The following is a 20,775-nucleotide window of genomic DNA, read 5'->3' on the forward strand; positions in this document are numbered from 1 at the left end:
TGTCTAACACTTGACTAACTTTTATTCATATTGATTTATTTTTCAAGTCATTTATTTTATGCAATTAAAATTTCAGTATTTTTATCATTCATCTGCCGTTTACATTTCATGCAACTTGTTTATGCTTCGGTTCTTTTCACTTTGCTCACTTGATCCATATCTTGTGATTGTATATATACATTCTTTGCTTGTTTTTATTTGTGGTCTTAGGACTTTAAAACACATAATAACAACAAAAACCCTAAAAAACATCTTGGTGGGCTGTTGGACTTGATCTGAACTTTTGGACTTAGGATAGGAAACTTCCCTATGCTCTAAGGACTTGGCCAATGCCACTATCTGGGACTTGGTTATCCTTGCATGTACCTTTCATCTGATACAAGAGCCCTAATGAACTTTGACTCATATGTTACTTTGACTTTATGCTTACTTGTTATATTGTTATTATTGTTGATATCTGATGTTTGTTCTAAGTTGATCAAGGGATATATTTTCATCTGATGCATTGAAAGAAATTGAAGACTGCTAGCTGCTGGATTGCTTGCTTGGATATTCTGGATATTTATATTTGATGTCTAGATCTTCATATGATTTGCATGAATATTGCTTATGCTTGTTTCTTGCTAAAGTCCAAAGGAAAATGGGTTTCTATATGACATTCTTGTCCGTTGGATTGCATCTCATTGGTAAGATCTTTTCAACCCTTAACTTTTAATTTTTGTCTAGGATATTCCCTTCATCTCCTCCTACTTCTTAAATTTCTAAATCTCTCCCTCTTTTCAAAAACTTTCTTTGTTTGTGTTTTCTAACTTATATATGTTTTAATGATTAGAAACTTTGGCCTTATGTCATTGAATTTTCAAACCTTTTCTTAATCAAATTTGTAAATGAACTTAACGATATTGACTTCAAATTTTAAAGAGACAAAAAGAACTGACAACCCCATTCAAATCTTTGACCTTTTGTGCCTTTACTTGTTAAACTTTTGTTAAAAGCAATTCACCAACTTCCTTTGAAATTTTTACCACGAACTACGAGGTTTTGATCCCTCATTTTTATGTTGGTATGTTGGCATAAGATCGAAGGTCTTATCAAACAAAAAAATATAATTAATGAATTCTTTTTTCACCCCCACTCTATATTTTATCAAACATCATTTTGACCAAATAAATTGCACAAAAAAGGGCTCCCTACGAGTACCTAGGACACTTTGGATGCTAACACATTCCCTCTGTGTAACCAACCCCCTTACCTGTAATATATGACATTTTATTAGTTTTGATTTGAAAACTTCTTATCTTTGGGGTTTGTTCGTACCTTTTCTCTTTTCATTTGGAAACAATAAAAGCGCGGTGGCGACTTTGGTTTTATTGACGTCAAGTTTATCCATAGATTGATGGTCATGAATTTACCGCTACAGTTTGCAAGTGTTTTTAGTGAACAATCACGAGTTTGAAAGTATTTCAAATTAAATCTAATAATCACGATATCGATTTTGCATAAAATATGTTATTGTGAGATATGTGTAAGACGTAACTAAAAGTGTTTGGTTGCAGATAGTGCATAAATAGACTTTAAAGACGATAAAGTTTAACTTAAAGTAAAAAGAACTTGAAATAAACAATATTAAATGAAATGCATTAAAGGACAAGAAAATAATTGTGTTTCAATTAAGGAAACATAAAGTACATAATGGAAAGGGGACACAGACTAACATAATTTCTCACAAACTGTTTCGCTCTTTGGCTTGGATACTCAATTTCTAAAGAGAATGTATGTGAAAACTTATGAACCCTTATTATAATACATGAGTCTGGTATAAATACTAACTAGGAAAAACTTTCTTCGATAGTTTAACTCTATAGAAATTGATATGTGATTCAAATGCATGCAACTCTTGTCTCCACATCTTGCCACATTGTTAAGACTTTGAATCTACTGAAACCATTATCCCATGTTCTCTAACTACTTAGAGGTTAGTAACTGATTATTTGTTGATGACAGTTACTGAGCGTATAAATCCCTTCTCTCTGGTTTCCTTAATATACTAAGCATCCAAAGTTCTTCAGAGAGTCCTCCCTCGACATGGTGTTGAGTCATCACTTAAGTCTACTCCTGAGACTCCTTCAATTAACTTCTAAAGATATCTCCTTGAGATTTTCCCAAACTAACATCTCAAGATGCTAGTCGAGAACATTTACTTGACGTGCCATCACTGTTGAACCTTGTCTATCACTTGTCACATTTAGTATTTCACCAAATGTAGCATTGACTTGACTTTCCTATTAGACAAAAAATCCCAGGTCAACACATGGGTAGACAGGTTTTTATTACCCATAATTTCCTGATATCAATACAGATAAATATGTCACCAAGCTTATTAAAAATCATTTACAATAGTGTTCATGGATCATGAATAATAATCATATATTTTTATGATACCAATAGTGTCTTGGACCTAAGAGGAAAAAGCGAGTATAAAACCAGGATCCCAGTAAAGAAAAGGTGGACTTAATTCTTACACAGAAACAACATTATCGTGACTCTTTCTGACTAACATCTATGGAGTTAGCAATTAATGTTCTTGTGTGAACAATTTACATACAAGAATTTTCAATTTAAAATTCAAATAATTTATAATATGATATTTTAAATTTTTTTAAGTATTTTATGAATTTTTAAGATTTGAAAGGATTCAATTTATTTTAAAGTTTTTTTTAATAATAATTGGATCAGAGTAAAACAAAGATGATCAAACACAATAAATTGAAGAGGGCCATAAACTTGACTAAAATTTTGAAAACCAAAGTAATATCTTCAAACACTTCACCCCTAGAAGGAATCATTCTTGGGGTTTAGTGATCTGGAGTAAACCTATGAAGATCATGAACCCGAACTAAGGAGGGTTGAACGAAATGGATTATGAACCATTACTTAGGACCCAAAATGCCAAGTTAGGTAAGATAGTGGACGCATGATTAATTGTCACCTCTAGTGGGTATAAAACTCAACTCTAACGGATCCATAACTTAAGCTCGGGTAAATAAGAGAACAATAAGTGGTCTCACTACCCAAAAAAGAAGACAAACATCACCATGCCACGATACGCCAGATTATAGAAACAGCCAAATCATAAATAGATGGTTCAGGAAAGAAGTCATGGTTGTGAAATTTAAAGGTTCAATGGAAACCAAAACAAATGGTATTTACCAAAAATAACTCTCTATGCATTAAGACAACAATTTAACTTGAGAGAAGAAGATGAAAAAAATACAATAAACACAAAAACTTGTTTACTTAGTTTGAACAAATGATTTACTCTACACGAGAGAGTCACTCTTTGATTCACTATACTTACAAAAGTTATTACAAAATACTATCTATGTTCCTTTATATAAAAGACAATTCATTTTTAGGTTCATTGAATAACGGATGTATTCGGTCGGTTTATTGACTAGAGACATTGATTATTCAATGAACCTAAAAAGTGAGTTGTCTTTTATATAAAGGAACAAAGATAGTACTAGAAATGAGTTACAAGAAAATATCCACCTAAGTTAATAAGAACACGCCCCATTTTCTACCCAAGTATTTCTCAATCTCACCAACTCTCTATATATGAACCACAAATGCACGAGGTGTTTAGAAGTATTTTCCAATCTCCTTAGATACCCCAAAGGTTTCCCTCTACCCTTATACCTCTACAATTTTCCTTAATAAGATTCCCATCTCTTCCCTCTCTCTTCATCCATAAAGTTCTAAAGATTGTGATAAAAAATGATAAAGGTACATATTTATAACTCATGAAACTCAACAGATCCATAAGAAGCCCAAAACATAACTCATTAATGATCAAATCCATGAATCGAAACAGAGAATCCCAAAACACACAAACTGATAAATCAAATAGAATGAACAAAAACCCAAACCATCATGAACTGACCCAAACTTCTGCTAACCTTCGCCGCCGATTCGAGCTCGCCACCTACCTCCGTTGTTGTAACATTGTCTTCTAGTTTGGGCATTGTCGCCACCTGACGCCCACCGGCCACCGATTCTGGCACAGACGTCCGCTGTTCCACGGATTTGGCGTCGCCGCCCCTACGACTTTAGTTCCAACCTTCTGGATGCTTTTGTGACTTTTTGGTTTTTGCAATCACAATTTTTTTTCCTCATCATCCCTTACGGATCTAGTGCCAACCTCCTGGCTTCATTTATGACTTTTTGGTTTTTGCAATCTCAAAATTTATTTTCTTTCTCATCATCACTCAAGATTTTAAGGCATGCTTCAACAATCTCCACCTTGACTTGAAACCATTGTGATGACAATTTATCCATCAACTACCTTGCTAATCTCTACCATGTTGAATAAGTATTCAACAACATTAATCAAGTCCAAGCCATACTAGAAATATGATCTTGTAACTTGCATCCACTTGCTTTTAACCATATTTTTCTACTTTAGTAGTAACACACCCACAAGTAAAGTTTTTCAAGCATCTTTGACTCAACCTACTTTAGAATGCCTCCTTGAAGGTCCTTGTTTTTGAGTTTTGCAACCCTTTGAGATGGTACAATATACCTTCTTACCTTATCATGAGTCAAAGGATAATCATAGGTATCTATAATCGTTCCCTCAATACTAATAGTATCCATAGTAGGAACCTTCACCTCATACTGAGTCTTCTTCACCATATTTTCTAAAAGGTTTATTCTAATGTATTTAATCTTCTTCCCTTAATAGAACAAACTAAAGTTATTACATCTACGATTAATGACCTTCAACCCTCCAAGTTCCACTCCCAAAAGCTCATACATTTCCACCTCTTGGATAGCCATTGATGTTACAATCCACAACTTTACCATCAACCTGAATTAGATTGATTTGTACAATAGGAAAATCTTTAACAACCTTCAAAACATAGTAGGTTATAGTCTTCCTACTAAAAACCTCTAAGTTTTTGGAAGTCTATTCTTGTAAAAGAACATATACCAACCCGGTAAGTTGCTTTGACACTAGCCTTACTTCAGAAACTCAATGACAACTCAGCAGTCATATGCATTGTCTTACGATAAAATCATTAAAGTGATATGAAATAACCTCTAGACATCCACCATGCGTTGATCTCAAATCCCATAACATGCTCTTGTCATGAAAGTCTTCACTAGCTGATGATGTATTATTAATAACATTAGAACCTTCTAAAATATATAAACCACATATTTTAGACCTCTTATCTTTGATCACTTCACCATGTGAAATATTTAACACCCCATGTTGAACTCTAGTGGCCTAAATCATCAAACATGATTACTGATGAAAAAATTCGTCAGAGCTCTAGAACTTACCTCATACTATAAAGAAGAAACTAATGACTATAAATCAGCTTAAGTCTGACCATACCAATATAATTTACCTTTAAACCTTGTTGTCACCAAGGATAACTACTCCATCTTGCTCCAACATCAAAGCTCAAATTATTGTTTTCTTTGACACAAGTGATAAGAGCATTTTGTGTCCATGGCCCAACTCTCTTTAGTATCCAAACTTGACACCACTAATGCATCAGAATTCTCATGACTATTCTAATCAGAGGAAAGTACAATATGAACAAAATCATCATTGCCCTTCTTTCCATGACAATCCCTCATGAAGTGGCCAATTTTTTTACTAGTGAAGAATTTTACCCTTGAAAAGTCAAACCTCTTTGATTTTTTTTATTGGAATAAGCAAAATATATATTACTAAGACAAAAACGATACAAACACAGTGATCACCCGATCCAGCCACTACAAGACAACAAAAAAAACAAGACCTTTAAGGCATCATAAGCACACTAACATATTTCCTAAGTTTGTGCTTCATCCAAGTCCTATGAGCAATTTTGTCCAGTATACTAGAAACAATGACATTTCTATCAATCTGCCCACCAAAACAAATAGAATTTCTATAATTCCAAACTGCATAAACCATTTCCGCTATGGCACACTTGAGAATAGATGCACCTCACCCCTTGCCTTTGTTATTTTGCAATATCCAACTTGGTTCCTTATTCCACCTAAGAGCTTTGTGATCAACTTGCAGCCAACCTTAAATTCTTTCCCAAATCTTCTTTGTTTCCTCACAAGAAAATATCAAATGCTGAATTGTTTCTTTATCCCTACAAAAACAGCAGCAATCCTAATTTAAGATCCCAATTTTACACAATCTATCTGTTAGCCAGCAAATTTCGACCATGCTGAAGAAGAAAAATTGAAGCAAGGGGGCATTTGTAACATTGCAAAAGGAAAACACTCAAAGTATAAAGCGTCTAAGAGAAAAAAGTTCATTCCGGCAAAAATGTATACTTGCCTCCACATTTATCTTCCAACAATTAAACTTACCAAGTCATTTTATTTGCTTTGTTGTTTACATTTTTATCTTGCTTTCGTCCGTTTATTTCTTGGCACCTATTTAGAAGAATTATTTACCTATTGTTTCTTAATCCAAACATTTTACTAAAACACACCATATACTCAACACATTTAGTCTAGGACTTTGTAGTTGGTCCTGCAAGTAAACCTCAATAGGAAGGCTATAGATTGTTCGCGTGAAAACCATGTGCAAACAAGTTGGCACACCTGGTGGGACACATTGTGTTCAGTATATGCAATTACATAGTGGTAAAATGGTATCACCATGTCCAAATCCAAACGAAGAACCATCTTCGGGGGAGATACAGTTATATCGCAAGCAACTGATGTTGGTTCTGGCACTGTATCTGCAGTTTTGACTGCATATAGTGGACCAAAATTGACATCGCGTCAGCCCGAGACTCCAAGGACGAAGACGATGGGGACTTCAGGGCAATATACGCCCAGTTTCACAGTGCCCATGTATCAAACCTTATAAATGCCAATTGAATTTATGGCAAGTGTGCATAATAGCAGTTAGACATTTGGCGAAAATCCATCGTCGCCATTCCCACCCTACCAGGGGTTAAGACCTTTGGTAAACCAATTTGGTCGACCCTCAGGTTTAGGTTTTTAATCTCAGTCGATTCCAACCTTCACATCAAGTTCTATCGCAGTCATGAGACAGATGATGGACGAAAGCAATCACGAAATGGTCCATATGTTGACTCAACAAATGAGTACCATACTTAGACCGTTGATTCAAGATTCGACTCAGAGTAACCAATAACTGGCAACTCAAATGACCCGAATAGGGGAATTCCTAGGGGCTCATAGAGCGCAAGTTCGACAAACTCCCTCACCTCCATCTCGATCGGAAACCCTAGTCTGACTTGAGGAGATGGTCGATGAAACGATTGATCAATAACACCAGGTGGTCGAACTAATAACCAGGGTGGCCCAAAGGCTTCCTGTTGTGTTAGTCAATAGAAATCAAGGTCCCGACCATGTGGTCAGACAGGTTCGACAAGAGGCAATGGTTGGGGAGCAAAATTTAGAGGATATTGTCGAATGAATCATAGTTCGAAATGGGATGAACCCATGCCTTTAAAGGCCAACGTATTCTTCTCCCTTAATAGATTTTATTTTACAAACAGGATTACCTAGGGTATGGAAGGTTCCAAAGTTCACCAAGTTCGTCGGAGACACTAAAGAATCCATCTCGAACATGTTGCCAGATATCAAGCCGAAGATGGTGACGTAGAAAATAATGAGGACTTGAAATTGAAATATTTCCCAAGTTCTCTCACAAAGAATGCGTTCACTTGGTTTACGATGCTACCTCCATAATCCGTCCATACATGGACTCAATTAGAGAGATTGTTCCATGAACAGTTCTACATGGGACAGTCGAATATAAGTTTGAAAGAATTGGCCAGCGTCAAAAGAAAGATTGTTGAGTCGGTCGATCAATATCTCAATAGGTTTAGACTTTTAAAAGCTAGATGTTTTACTCAAGTACATGAGCACGAATTAGTCGAGATAGCTACAAGTGGTCTAGATTATTCTATCGGGAAGAAGTTAGACACACAATATCTTAGGGATATGGAACAATTAGCTGATAGGGTTTGACAGATCGAACGCTTGAAAGACGAAAAAACCAAAACTGGTAGATACCATAAGAAATAGAAAGTGTCTTATATAGAAGTTGATGAATACTCTTCCGACGATGAAGATCTTATCGATGAAAGAGAGGTCAACATGGCTGAGCTCAATCCAGGACCTCCTTACACGTGTAAATTGTTGAAACCATCCGATGAGAAAAATTCCATCGAAACAGAGAAAGCAGATAAATACGTTGCTAAAAATTACACTTTCGATGTATCTAAATGTGACGAGATATTTAATTTGTTGGTTAATGATGGTCAAATTATTAGTCTTCAGGGTTTAAAGGATCCCCCTTTAGAGCAGAAAAAGAAAAGGGGATTCTGTAAGTTTCATAACTTTCTTGGTCATAAAACATCTCATTGTGTTCTTTTCAGGGATTTGGTGCAGAAAGCTTTGAAAGAGGGCATGCTTCAATTTGGAGAAAGGCCAAAGATGCAAGTAGACTCAGATCCTTTGAAGGTCAAAGAAGCTTTATACTCAAAACCTTTCGAATGCATGGTGGTGGAGACTACGGATGATCCCATTGAGTATCTGGTTGTTGAATCTTTTGAGCGTATGATGGTTGAAACTACTGATGGTTTCTATAAGAGGACTGAAGATGACCTAGAGGTAGTTTATCCTCAAGCTGGCGAAGACCTGACTGATTTCCAGGAGAAATGCAGAGTGAGTGGGTCGAAGGCGGTACTATGTCCAAGGTGAAATACTGTGTTTAATGAGAAAGCCGTTGAAAAGTTTAAAGTTGGCAAAAAGAAGGCATAGAAATATGAGAAGCCTATTATCCCAAGATTTGTATTCGACAAACGTGGAGCACCACACCGAAATGAGGAATACGGAAGGCAATTCCAGCAACCTCAACGAAAGACCTTTCTTCCTCCGTCAAATATCCCATAAGAGAAGTGAGTGGAACCTGTGAATCAGAAGGGGGGAAAAAGGCCAAAGTTAAGAGTGCTTGATTTTGAGAAAGAAGAAAAGACTCCAGAGAAAAAGGGAGAACCCAAGGGTTATGTGGTTTCCCCTAATTACAAAGGGAAAAACCCTATGACCAGAACACAACGGAGGCGTTACCATAGAAACAAGAATGTTGGGAAAGAGGCTTTGACTTCACAATTAAAGCTTGTCGAAACCTCTAGACAGAAAATACAACATCCAAAAGGAGTGTGGATGGAAAAAGGGAAAATCGTGGCAAACCAGACAATGGCCATGATTGTTGACCCTTCAGGAAGAAAAAGGATAGTATCATCCCAAAGCATGAAATGCACATCTCAGGTCGAGAATAAGAAAGAACCTGAGAATACGCTTCAATCAAATGAGGAGGAGCCCGAATATTCTCCTCAGGAGGAGCCTGAATATTCTCCCAAGTCAACGCCTTTTCGATGTATCATCCAGCGAGTTGCATGCATATATCAAGCCATGGACTTTTCGAGGTTGGGCATTAGATGTCATTGGTGAGATTCGACCAGCCTCATCGAAATAAAAAAAATGCATCCTAGTTGGAATAGACTATTTCACAAAATGGATAGAAGTTATCCCTTTAATAAAAGTGGATCAAGAGGTTGTGATCGGATTCATTCAAAAACACATCGTATATAGGTTTGGAATTCCTGAAACCATTACCACATATCAAGGTTCAGTTTTTATGGGTCAAAAGATGCAAGAGTTTGATGTTGAAACAAGATTCAAGTTGGTTACTTCCACATCTTACTACGCCCAAGCAAATGGCCAAGTCGAGTCAACCAACAAAGTGATAGTTAGTTTAATAAAAAAACATATTGCCAAGAAACCTAAGAATTGGCATAAAACATTAGACCAAATTCTATGGGCTTGTCGAACATCCCCAAAGGAGGAAGCCAAGTCAACGCCTTTTCGTTTGACATTTGGGCATGATATTGTGTTGCCAGCAGAAATTTGTTTACAATCAGTTAGGGTGCAACGGCAAAACGACATTCCGTCAGAACAATATTAGAGACTGATGTTCGACGAAATACCTGATTTAGACGAAGAAAGGATGGGTGCAGTAGACATGTTGATACGACAAAAAATGCATGTGACCAAAGCGTACAATAAAAGGGTTAAGACAAAAAGTTTTGCAATAAATGATTACGTTTGGAAGGTGATTTTACATATGGATCAAAGAAATCAAACTTTATGAAAATGGTCACCAAATTGAGAAGGACCATTTCAAGTAATCCAAACGTTTACTAACAATGCCTACGGAATTCAAGAGCTACATATTGATCGACGAGTCTTAAGGGTAAGTAGGAAATATTTAAAAAAAATATAAACCTATGCTCCAAGAGATTAAAATCAAAATGTAATGAAAATGATAATTAATTATAAAAGCCAAGATGGCATACAAAATGTCCAATCAGCATTACAATTGTCTCGACAAAGAAATACATCAGGCAGGAAACCTAGACTTAAAATCTTCAAAAGGGGTCTTCTCATGACCAATTCTGCTGTCGATGAGGCTTGTCTTCTCCTGTAGTTGGTCAATCCTTTATTTTATTTCAAAGTCTTTCTCACCATGCGCAATCCCTTTGAGAATCTCATGGTCGACAACTGTCTGATTTAGTGGTAGTGGGAAAGTTAGTAGAGGTAGTTGAAAACCCACGACCTAGGAAGTAGCTGCAAATGATGGCATTTTTTCTTGGAAATCGTGGCGCAGAAAGGTATCATCATTGTGCAGAACATCATCAAAGAATAGACATTCAACCAAAATTTGGAAAAGTCAAAACGCCAAGTTTCTCGGTCGAAATGTCTCTCCGTAGAAACTGGCCTTTGAGGGGGGCAATTTGTTAGCCAGCAAATTTCAACCATGTTAAAGAAGAAAAATTGAAGCAAGGGGGCATTTTTAACATTGCAAACGGAAAACACTCAAAGTATCAAGCATCTAAGAAAAAAGAGTTCATTCTTGCAAAAATGTATACTTGCCTCCACATTTATCTTCCAGCAATTTAACTTACCAAGTCATTTTATTTGCTTTGTTATTTACATTTTTATCTTTCTTTTGTCCGTTTATTTCTTGGCACCTGTTTACAAGCATTTTTTACCTATCATTTCTTAATCCAAACATTTTACCAAAATACACCATATACTTGACACATTTAATCTAGGACTTTGTAACCGGTCCTACAAGTAAATCTCAATAGGAAGGCTAGAGATTGTTTGTGCGAAAACCACGTGCGAACACTATCTTTTGTAGCTAGTCTATTATGACAAGCAAGCCAAAGAGTGCACAGAGCCTCGGTCTTGATGTATTTCCATAGAACACCTTCCTTCAACCAACATTTTGATGTTGAGTCTTGATGGCATAATACATGTTCCTGGTACTATACTTAACTGAAGGAGAAGAGTGATCCAAAACGCAACGGAATTTAAAATTTCTCCTTTAGTGATCCTTACAAATGAGCATGATCAGTGATAGAATCGTTACCTCTTGTGGCGATTGTAACCTTTAATGCAAATCTACGGAGCGATCACGAACATTGAACAATGGCAATGCCTCTACTTAGTCCACACGAACGGATTCCTTCAATCTCAGTGCTAGCTGCTACGAATGAAGGCTTTGAGTGAGTGAGTGAGTGAGTGGGAGAGAGAGAGAGAGAGAGAGAGAGAAAACGAAATTGCAACTGCACAAATGCTTCTACACAAGGGTTCTATTTATAGAACCACTTGTGTGGGCTGCAAGCTAAAAAACCCACTCAAGTGTATGTGGCCCATATCTTATAATATGTCAAAATCACTTAAGCGCGTGGTACCTTACCATATTTTGTATTCTACTTAAGTACACCGTACCTTACGATGTTCTACAATTCACTTAAGGGCATCGTACATTACGATATTCCTTAGTTACTCTATCTCTCATTAATCCGTACTTTTGTGTGTGACCCTGTAGGTTTTCGCGGCATTGGCAATTATACTAAATCACGTATTTAACATAATAAACAGTGAGCGGTATCTAGCAACACATCACTGCTACCCAAGACACGAAAATGTCATGTGATCTGACAAATCCTTTTGTGATAATACTTATGTGTACAATTACCCTTTTTCCCTTATGTCTATATTGAACACAAAGCATAAACCGTGTCATCCTTGTCCATTCAATATTGGGCCCATAGACATTTATCCTGTTACGCAGGATGGGCAAATTCCATCTAGGTCACTCATGTCCCTTAGCATGCTTCGTGGAGTACCCATCAATTGTCTTTATGGTCACCAGTTACGGACAATGTTTGATCAGCAATAAGGCACTCGACTCTACATCTAGGGTCCATAGTGGTTTCAGGTCGAAGGGTGACATACACCATTATCACCATGAGAATAACTTATGACACTTTGCATAACATTCTATATAGTATTCTCATAGCGGGTCAATCCAGTATAAATATTACTCTTAATATTCACACCTATGTTTAAGACTTGATAACTCCTTATCCATGATCCATGAGATGTGATCATCAGTCTATATACATAATAGTCTTAATGCTTTAATGTTATCCCACTTCACAATAAAGCTCGACTATGGATACTTTAAGAATAATGTCCTTATGTTTAATGTGATCTCATGATTAAGTCACACTTGATACATTAAACGGACTATCTATTCTAGGGACTTTATTAGACAAGCATAATAAAGAAAAATCCTTTTATTATTAATAAATAATTCGATACAAGTACCAAAAGTATTGGCCTCTAGGGCTTACACCAACATTAACCTCTTTGATTTAGACATCACTATACACTCACTTACTCCTCTTTAGACACTTAAGCATTCACCTATATTTTGAATCTTCAAATGTTTCATCTTTGAAAATACTTTGGATCTTACAATCGTCTAGACTTCATCTAAAGTAAAAGTACATTCCTTAACATAAAGAAGGGCATCCTTGAAGTGCTCAACGGATCTGGGTAATGATCTCGACAAGAGTATAACTTTGTCTTCATCTTCAAACTTCACCTCAATATATTCTAGATCATCAATAATCTTTTGAAAATTTGTCAATTGTTCCATTATGAATTTGTTATCTATATTTTGGAATGTGTAGAGTTCTTATTTGATACACAACCTATAAGTCAAAGAATTGGTCGTATAAAATGATTCAAGTCTTGCCCACATCAAAGCCACGGTCTTCTCCCTAGCAACTTCCATTAGAACTTTATTCTCGAGGCACAAGATAATGACACTTATGACCTTAACCACCATCTCGGTCTTCTCTGCTTCTATTATGCGTGCAAGCATCAATGTCTTACCCTTCAATGCTTCAATACACGTCTATTTAGTTAAAATTGCTTGCATATTACTTTCAACAACCGAAAATCGTTGTCTCTAGAAAACCTCTCGATCTACCATTTAGAATCAATGATGCTCACTTGTAAAAAAATCCATTTCCTCATAGTGGGCGCCACTTGTTGTGAAATTGAAAGGTTCAATCACACAAAAAATTTGATGTGTGGGGACAAAGAACGATGGAAACCAGAATATATGACTTTCAACAAATATAAATCTCTAAGCATTAAGAGATCAATGTAATTGACAAAATAAGATAAAATAAAGACAATAAACACAATAATTTGTTTACCTAGTGTCATCAAATGATCTACTCTATGGGAGATACATATTTATAACTTTTGAAACCTAATGAATGCATAAGAAGTCTAAAACATAACTCATTAACGAACATATCCATTGACCGATCAGAGAAGCCCAAAACACCCAACCAAAAACTTGAACCGTTGTATACCGACATGAACCTCTGCTGCCAACCAAAGCTCCACCACTCGACCGACCCCTCCGCAGACCATAGCCTTCCACATGTGATTCCACCACCGTCGTCGATTTTTGATTTCCAACGGTTGTGTCTCACCATCATCGACCACACCCGCTAAACCTCTTGCATGCAGTTCGAACACCTTTTGACATCCTTCTAACTACTTCTGCGGATTTTTGGTTTCTGCAATCTCGAAATATATATTTTTTCTTTTCATCACTTAACATTTTAAGAGATATTTCAAACAATCATATCATCTCATTTTTAGTGTATACGTATCACTCTTCACACTCAAAACAAATCATACACCTTAAATCTTTGTCTTTAGCTTACCGCTAATAGAGCACACACAAGTTCAGTAAGAACAAGTACCAAATTCAACAAGAACAATAACGGCAATTATTTAATAGATTCAAGTTGTTGGCCTAAAACACAATTCACTCCAAAGAGAACTACCAAATATTCCATATCTAGAAATAAGTGATGCTTCGATTTTATATAAAAGGATGGTGTTGGTTAAAAAATGTAAACTAAAATTTAGAAATATTAATTAATTTGTATTCTCTTGATTATATTATGTATAAGATTGAATAAGATTATATGTTTGGGATTTCTTTTTAAAAGAATAATTATTGTTTTGCAATTATTAAAAAGTGTTTGTGAAAATGTTTGGGATAATAATTTAATAAAAAATAATGGAAAAGCATACTAAAAAAATTAATATCTACCTATAAAATTTTAATAATATTAGTAATATAAAAATAACATAACATAATATCAACTTAAAAATATATAAAATAAAAAAGACAACTTAGATCTCAAAAAAAGACATTATGTTAAAAAAATATTAGATCAAATAAAAAATGTTGGAGGTAAATAATAAAAATCAACCAGTATAAGTAAATATAGTAATAAAAAAAAATGATATAATATAAATTACAATGATAGAAAAATAATAATAATAATAATAATAATATGATATGAACCGTGATGATAGAATTTTGTTTTAAGTTTAAAAAAGTATGAGTAAAATTGTTGGTATATACATTTTTAATTAAAAAAAATTCTCAAAAATGAATTTACAAAATAATTTGTCATATTGATTTAATTTATCATAATCGGTATATTTTGACTACCACTAATTTTTTTAAAGTTATGAAAAGTCTCAATTGAATACACATAAATAATATTATTTTAAATAAGTCATAAATATTTTAATTAAATATCACAAAATTATTTGAGTTTTATAAAAGTCTTAATTAAATATTTAAAAAAGTTTAATAATATTTTTTTAAAATTTTAATTAAAAAAAAAGACAACTCATTCTACTCAAATAGCGGTCTAATGAGACTGTTGTGATGGACACAGTCGGTTTTGTCATCCTATATTAGCATGGACCAGATGCAAAATGAATGTGTCTTGTTGAGTGTTATGTTGTGGAAATTTTGTTGCCACTATCTGATTTGGTTGTGCATTACTTTTAACATCATACGATGCATGTAAGAATCAAAATTGCGAAAAGGATACAAAAGAGAAAAGAGAAAAAAGAGAGCACAACAGTCAAAATATATTCCATTAGAAAAAACATTGGGAAACATCTTTACATATATACCTTTCTTTCTCTCTTCACAGTCTGCAACAGCCAGCTTATTGAGTGCAGAAAACTTATTCCTTTATGGTAATGTTTGTGGTCCATTTCTGATGGTGCTAGTTAGAAAACAGATATAGACCCCCTATCTAGTTTTTAATACATAAGACAAAAATGAAAATCATCAACACCAAAGAGTCTCATTTAACATTTTAATTAAAACTTTATACTTGTGTGGTAATATTTGTGGTCCATTTTGAAGGGACTATTTAGAAAACAGATGTACGCCCTATCTATTTTTTACTAATAAACAAGACAAAACTAAAAATCATCAACACTAAGGGCGTGTTTGATTTAGTAAAAGTTTTAAAATTAAAATGTTAAACAAGGGTTTTTAGTGTTGATGATTTTTATAAAAAACTGATGTGATTTCTCTTTTGCATGAAATACTTCAGAGAATTAGATTCTAACTTTTCATTACCTATCAATTTTTCGCAAAAATCCTAAGCTAATTTCATTGTAACCCTTATCAAAAATATTCCGACAGTTGGCATTCATCAACATTCAAATATCAAAAGTCATCATGTTTGAGGTACGTTTCTTCTTCTTTTTCACGTTCGTTCTTCTTCCAACAGTAGGTTTATATCACTAAAATATCTTTCATGTTCTATGAATTGTTTTTCACTCGCATTTGTTTCATTAAATTGGCTTTAGTATCACTGAAGTAACTTTAGTATCATTGAAAAGATTTTAGTTTCTCTTGATCAATTGTTTTTCCATTTTGATCACTGAAATATTGTTAGTCAGTATGTTTTTTTATTTAGATAGTCATGGGAGATTCAACAAGTACCTCTCATACGACATTTGTCGCAACCAAAATCTTCACATATTGGTTTTCTGTAAGTTATAATAATATTATGTATATAATTCAACATCGTTTTTCAAGTGGGTATGATTGTTTTATCATTTTTATCATGAAGTACCTCTCATACAACATTTGCCGCAACCAAAATCTTCACATATTGGTGTTCTGTAAGTTATAATAATATTATGTATATAATTCAACATCGTTTTTCAAGTGGCTATGATTGTTTTATCATTTTTATCATGAATGTTTTACCAACTTTAACTTTAGCATTAGCAAAAATAGGTTGAAAACTCTAACATATGGGTTTACTACTTATATTATCTAAAGCAAACATTTGCACGTAACCTAATTGAAAGAAACTTAATGAAATTTTTCATTCATTTTACTGATATTACATAATAAGGGAAACATAAACATTAACTTCAACTTAAAATCAAAAAGACATTGACAGAATCATGGAATAACTTTTCCTTAAATTAAAAAGTGAAACATTCAAAACACATAGACAAACAGACCTTAAATCCTCATTTATTCCTTCAAGCATTCTTCTTTCTTGGTTGTCTCAGCAGCCTAACGTTCATCATTTGTGGAGCAGTGCGATAATAAAATAGCAAGAGATCGTCAATCTTAAACTATTTTGACTTTGCATACTCATACCAACCATAGCCAAGGTGCTTCTCCATCCTTGATTTGTTTCCTTTGAGAATCTCACATTCGTGGAATGTCATATTTTTAAGGTCCACCAAGGTGAGGGCAGTATGGTCCACACGTAGACCCATCCTAACATTATCAGCTGGAAAATACTACAAACTTAAATGTTTTGTCAGTTTATACATAATCAAAATAATCATTATACTAAAATGAAAAACATATAGAGGAAAAATGATTTGCAATATCTTATATAAATTATCACCAATACATTTTTTCCACCCTTTAAAGTCCTTCTGATCTCTTTCTCCCAATACAAATCTGATTTCAATTCTTCTACATTCACTTTCTCCCGTGTTGCATTGGACTGTTCTACATTCACCTTTTCAACAAATCCATCATTCGCATTCTCCTATTGTGCTTGACAATGTACTTCATTCTCCTCACTCTTGTTGATTTTAGGGAACATATAAGTTGCTTGAACTTCGTTTAAAGGTTATGGTTGGTTCACATCCCTAAGCTATCCACCTATTATTTTCATGATTTCGTCTGTATCAAAATATGATACACTGTAAATTCGAAACAGTTAATCTCATCGAACCAGATTAAAACATGTTAGGTTAGACAAAAACAAAAAAATTGTTTGATAAACATAGGTTTGATATATAACCTGCTGGACAAAGAAGACATTGAGAAAATGGTTTCAAAGGTTCTGAATTTGATATTTTGAGAGACACAACGAGGATGTAGGGAACTTTGCTTCTATATATATTACTTCTAGGTTACTTCTTACTCTGGACTTGGTAATGCGGAATTGACAATACACTGGGGAATTTGTAACAAAACTCTTTGATATTCCTACCTGCTACACTTAACTTTACGATTTTTGAAGTCTGCATTGACTACTAAATTGGTGTAGGTAAATAGCATCATGATTTCAAGTAACCTTATGGAATTAATACAACCACCTAATATAATAATAGGTTTAGTATCAACCATTAATGAAGCGAATCCAACTTTTCCACCATCACAAAGTTCTACGTGTGACCATTCACCTTTACCATGTGAATTTTTAACTTCAGAAATGAATTGTAACACTTATGCCATATATTAAACTTGTATTGTACCATTTGTTTAAGCTACAGTTTATGTTCTTTACTCCAACAAGATGGATTTTCAAAGTTGGTTTTGTTCTCGATGATGATGAAATATATGATTCAATGATGAACACTTAACTGTTGATTACTCAAATGACAGTGCGGGTGAATACCAACATGTAGATGATAACTCCGGTTCAAGCTTAATTCTTGAAGATAATGAAATATATAATTCAAATTCTATCTTTGATGATTTTGAGAATATTTGTACATATCATTATAGTCAGCTTTTTAAATATTTATATTTTAGATTCTTATTTACATATCATTTTCTAAATCTATGTTTTCTAATATTTTATAATATTAGTTAATGTGAAACATTTACTTAAATGCATTTCATTTTGTTCAGGATATTCAGACATTGGTGATCCTCTGATTGAATGCATCCACTATGGAGCGCTCATGTGGTATCAAGATAGGACAAACAAACATATACATACTTCAATGTCTAAGTACCAAAAGTAAGTATATTACTTGTGATTTTTTACATTCTTTTATTTGTGTGTATTAGTGATATAAATTTGTACATTTGATTTTGAACATAATATTAATCTTGTAAACTGTGTTGATGAGAACAATTTAAATTTATACATTTGATTTTGAAAACAAGGTAAATCTTGTATTATGTGTCGATGAGAACAATGTTAATTTGTGTATTTAAAATGATCTGATTCTAGTTCCGTCATTATTTTGTTTCTATGTAAAAAATGATACAAGCCAGTCAAAATGAGCTTTAAAACAAATTATATATGGCAATAGATAAGATTTAACCACTCAATTATTAATTAAAACTGATGTACCAACATAACTTATTACCTCATATTTTATATAAAATTGAGAGGTAAAGTGGTACGCCATAGTTATGAATATAAAATATGTTTTTGCTAGAGATCAAACCAATGACATTTTCTATTATAACCGCACTTTTTAAATGACCGAGGGTTAAACTGGCTAGTTTTCATGTCACCCTTCGTTACCTCGGCTGTGTAACCGAGGTAAATTCCATTTTGCGTTTGAGGTGATATATGTTATTTTTTGTAGTGTGGTTAATATGATTTAACAAAAGTAGAGAAAATGAATATCCTTTGAGTATAAAAAGTTGAACATAATTTTTAGGACATTAATATTTGATTTTCTAATATGTTATTCAATTAGTACCATATTGAACCAACTTCTTACTCATGAGGATGCTATTTACAATGGATATATTTTTTTTGATGTCAAAGAAAAATTATATTAAATAAGAGTCTATCTCAATATATGGAGTGCAAAGATAAAAATCAGGAAAAGTCATATTATAATAGACAAAAACTAAAAGCGAAATCAGATAAGAAAAGAAAACACATAAATCGATGATGTGTTTAAAACAACTTAAAGGAATGAACCACTTATGATTTCGGACACACTAAAAGTTTTTCTATTTTGAATTGAGTCACCACTAATTCGTAGTTTTGGTTTGCCCTAAAATCCACGAAGGTGATAATTCATTTTGACCAAATAACATTTTGTTTCATTCTTTCCATAAAATCCAAACACTTGCAAACCAAATGATGTGAAGGCGTTAGCGGATCTCCCTTTAATCAGAGATAACACCACAAAACAAATACACATGATTGACGGGTAGAAAATGTGTGATGTCATGTATGTTTTAAGTAGCAAGTGATATACTAGTAAGGATGTCAAATTCACAAGGAGTGGAAAATAACTTAGATTGATTTTGTGAAGACTATCTTTTGTAAATGAGCATGAGCAAGATAAAAAATAGTTTATGGTTGTCACATATTCAGTTCGGTAGCAAACAAAGTCAATAACAATTTTAAGCAAGAAAGTGAATTCAATAATAGAGAACATGTTAGGCAATGTTCCATTAATATAACTTGCCAACTATGTGTATGATGTGTTATGTCATGCTAGGAAAGGTTAGAAAGTGATCTTGTGGTGTATCTCTACATCATCATAAACATATACAGTAAAACAAGGGGACAAATATCTAAGCCTCACTTGTAACTTTAGTGCATGCCTGGTTTTCTTCTGAATATCCTTTGTGATTGTATCTCTTTATCTTTAAAATAATTAATATAGTGAATATATATATATCATACTATTTTCAATCACTTTTATCATGAAATACATTTGTTATTGGATTTCATAAGAACAAGCTTGTATCTATTCCTAAGTTGATCATTCAAAGAAACATATTTATAATAGTTTAACAGATGACAAAATAAAGCATTAATAACACATCATTAAACATAAAAGACTACTTTATATTAACTTCACATTTCTCAACATAAAAGATTTTAGCTCATGGTGAGCTTAGTACATACGTAAATACTGGTTCCTAAGCTAAACATTCTCAAATAGATGGTGAAAAAGAAATAACATCCTAAGAGTAACTTCTTTGTCTTCTTGCAATCGTTAGTCACGTCTTCTGTCACACAAGATTCTGATAGCATACATTTGAAATGATGAGAAGAAGAATCTCTACTTTGTTCAGCTCACTTCCTTTATTGATTTTCTCTAAGTGTTTCTTGTTGGAATATTTTATAATTTAAATCATATTTAATTATTATATTCTAATAATTATTATGTGGGCATATATATATATATTAATTATATTAGTAATTTATCAAATTAATGGTCTTAGTTGATTAAGTGGTCAAGTAAATTTGAAAGGCTAAT

General features: G+C 33.6%; 2 long non-coding RNA genes across 2 annotated transcripts; one reads left to right on the plus strand and one right to left on the minus strand.

The window, feature by feature from the left end:
• Positions 1 to 13,561: 13,561 nt before the first annotated feature.
• LOC127129200 (uncharacterized) lies at positions 13,562 to 17,870 on the minus strand. Its single transcript, XR_007806218.1, has 2 exons — positions 16,804 to 17,870; positions 13,562 to 14,015 (listed from the first exon to the last, which is right to left on the minus strand). It is a non-coding gene; the product is annotated as an uncharacterized LOC127129200 (long non-coding RNA).
• On the plus strand, positions 15,743 to 18,769 carry LOC127129201 (uncharacterized). The gene is made up of 2 exons (XR_007806219.1): positions 15,743 to 16,012; positions 18,443 to 18,769. It is a non-coding gene; the product is annotated as an uncharacterized LOC127129201 (long non-coding RNA).
• The last annotated feature ends 2,006 nt before the right edge of the window (positions 18,770 to 20,775 follow it).

The sequence above is a fragment of the Lathyrus oleraceus genome, chromosome 3 (genome assembly GCF_024323335.1).
Source record: "Lathyrus oleraceus cultivar Zhongwan6 chromosome 3, CAAS_Psat_ZW6_1.0, whole genome shotgun sequence".
Lineage (NCBI taxonomy): Eukaryota > Viridiplantae > Streptophyta > Magnoliopsida > Fabales > Fabaceae > Lathyrus > Lathyrus oleraceus.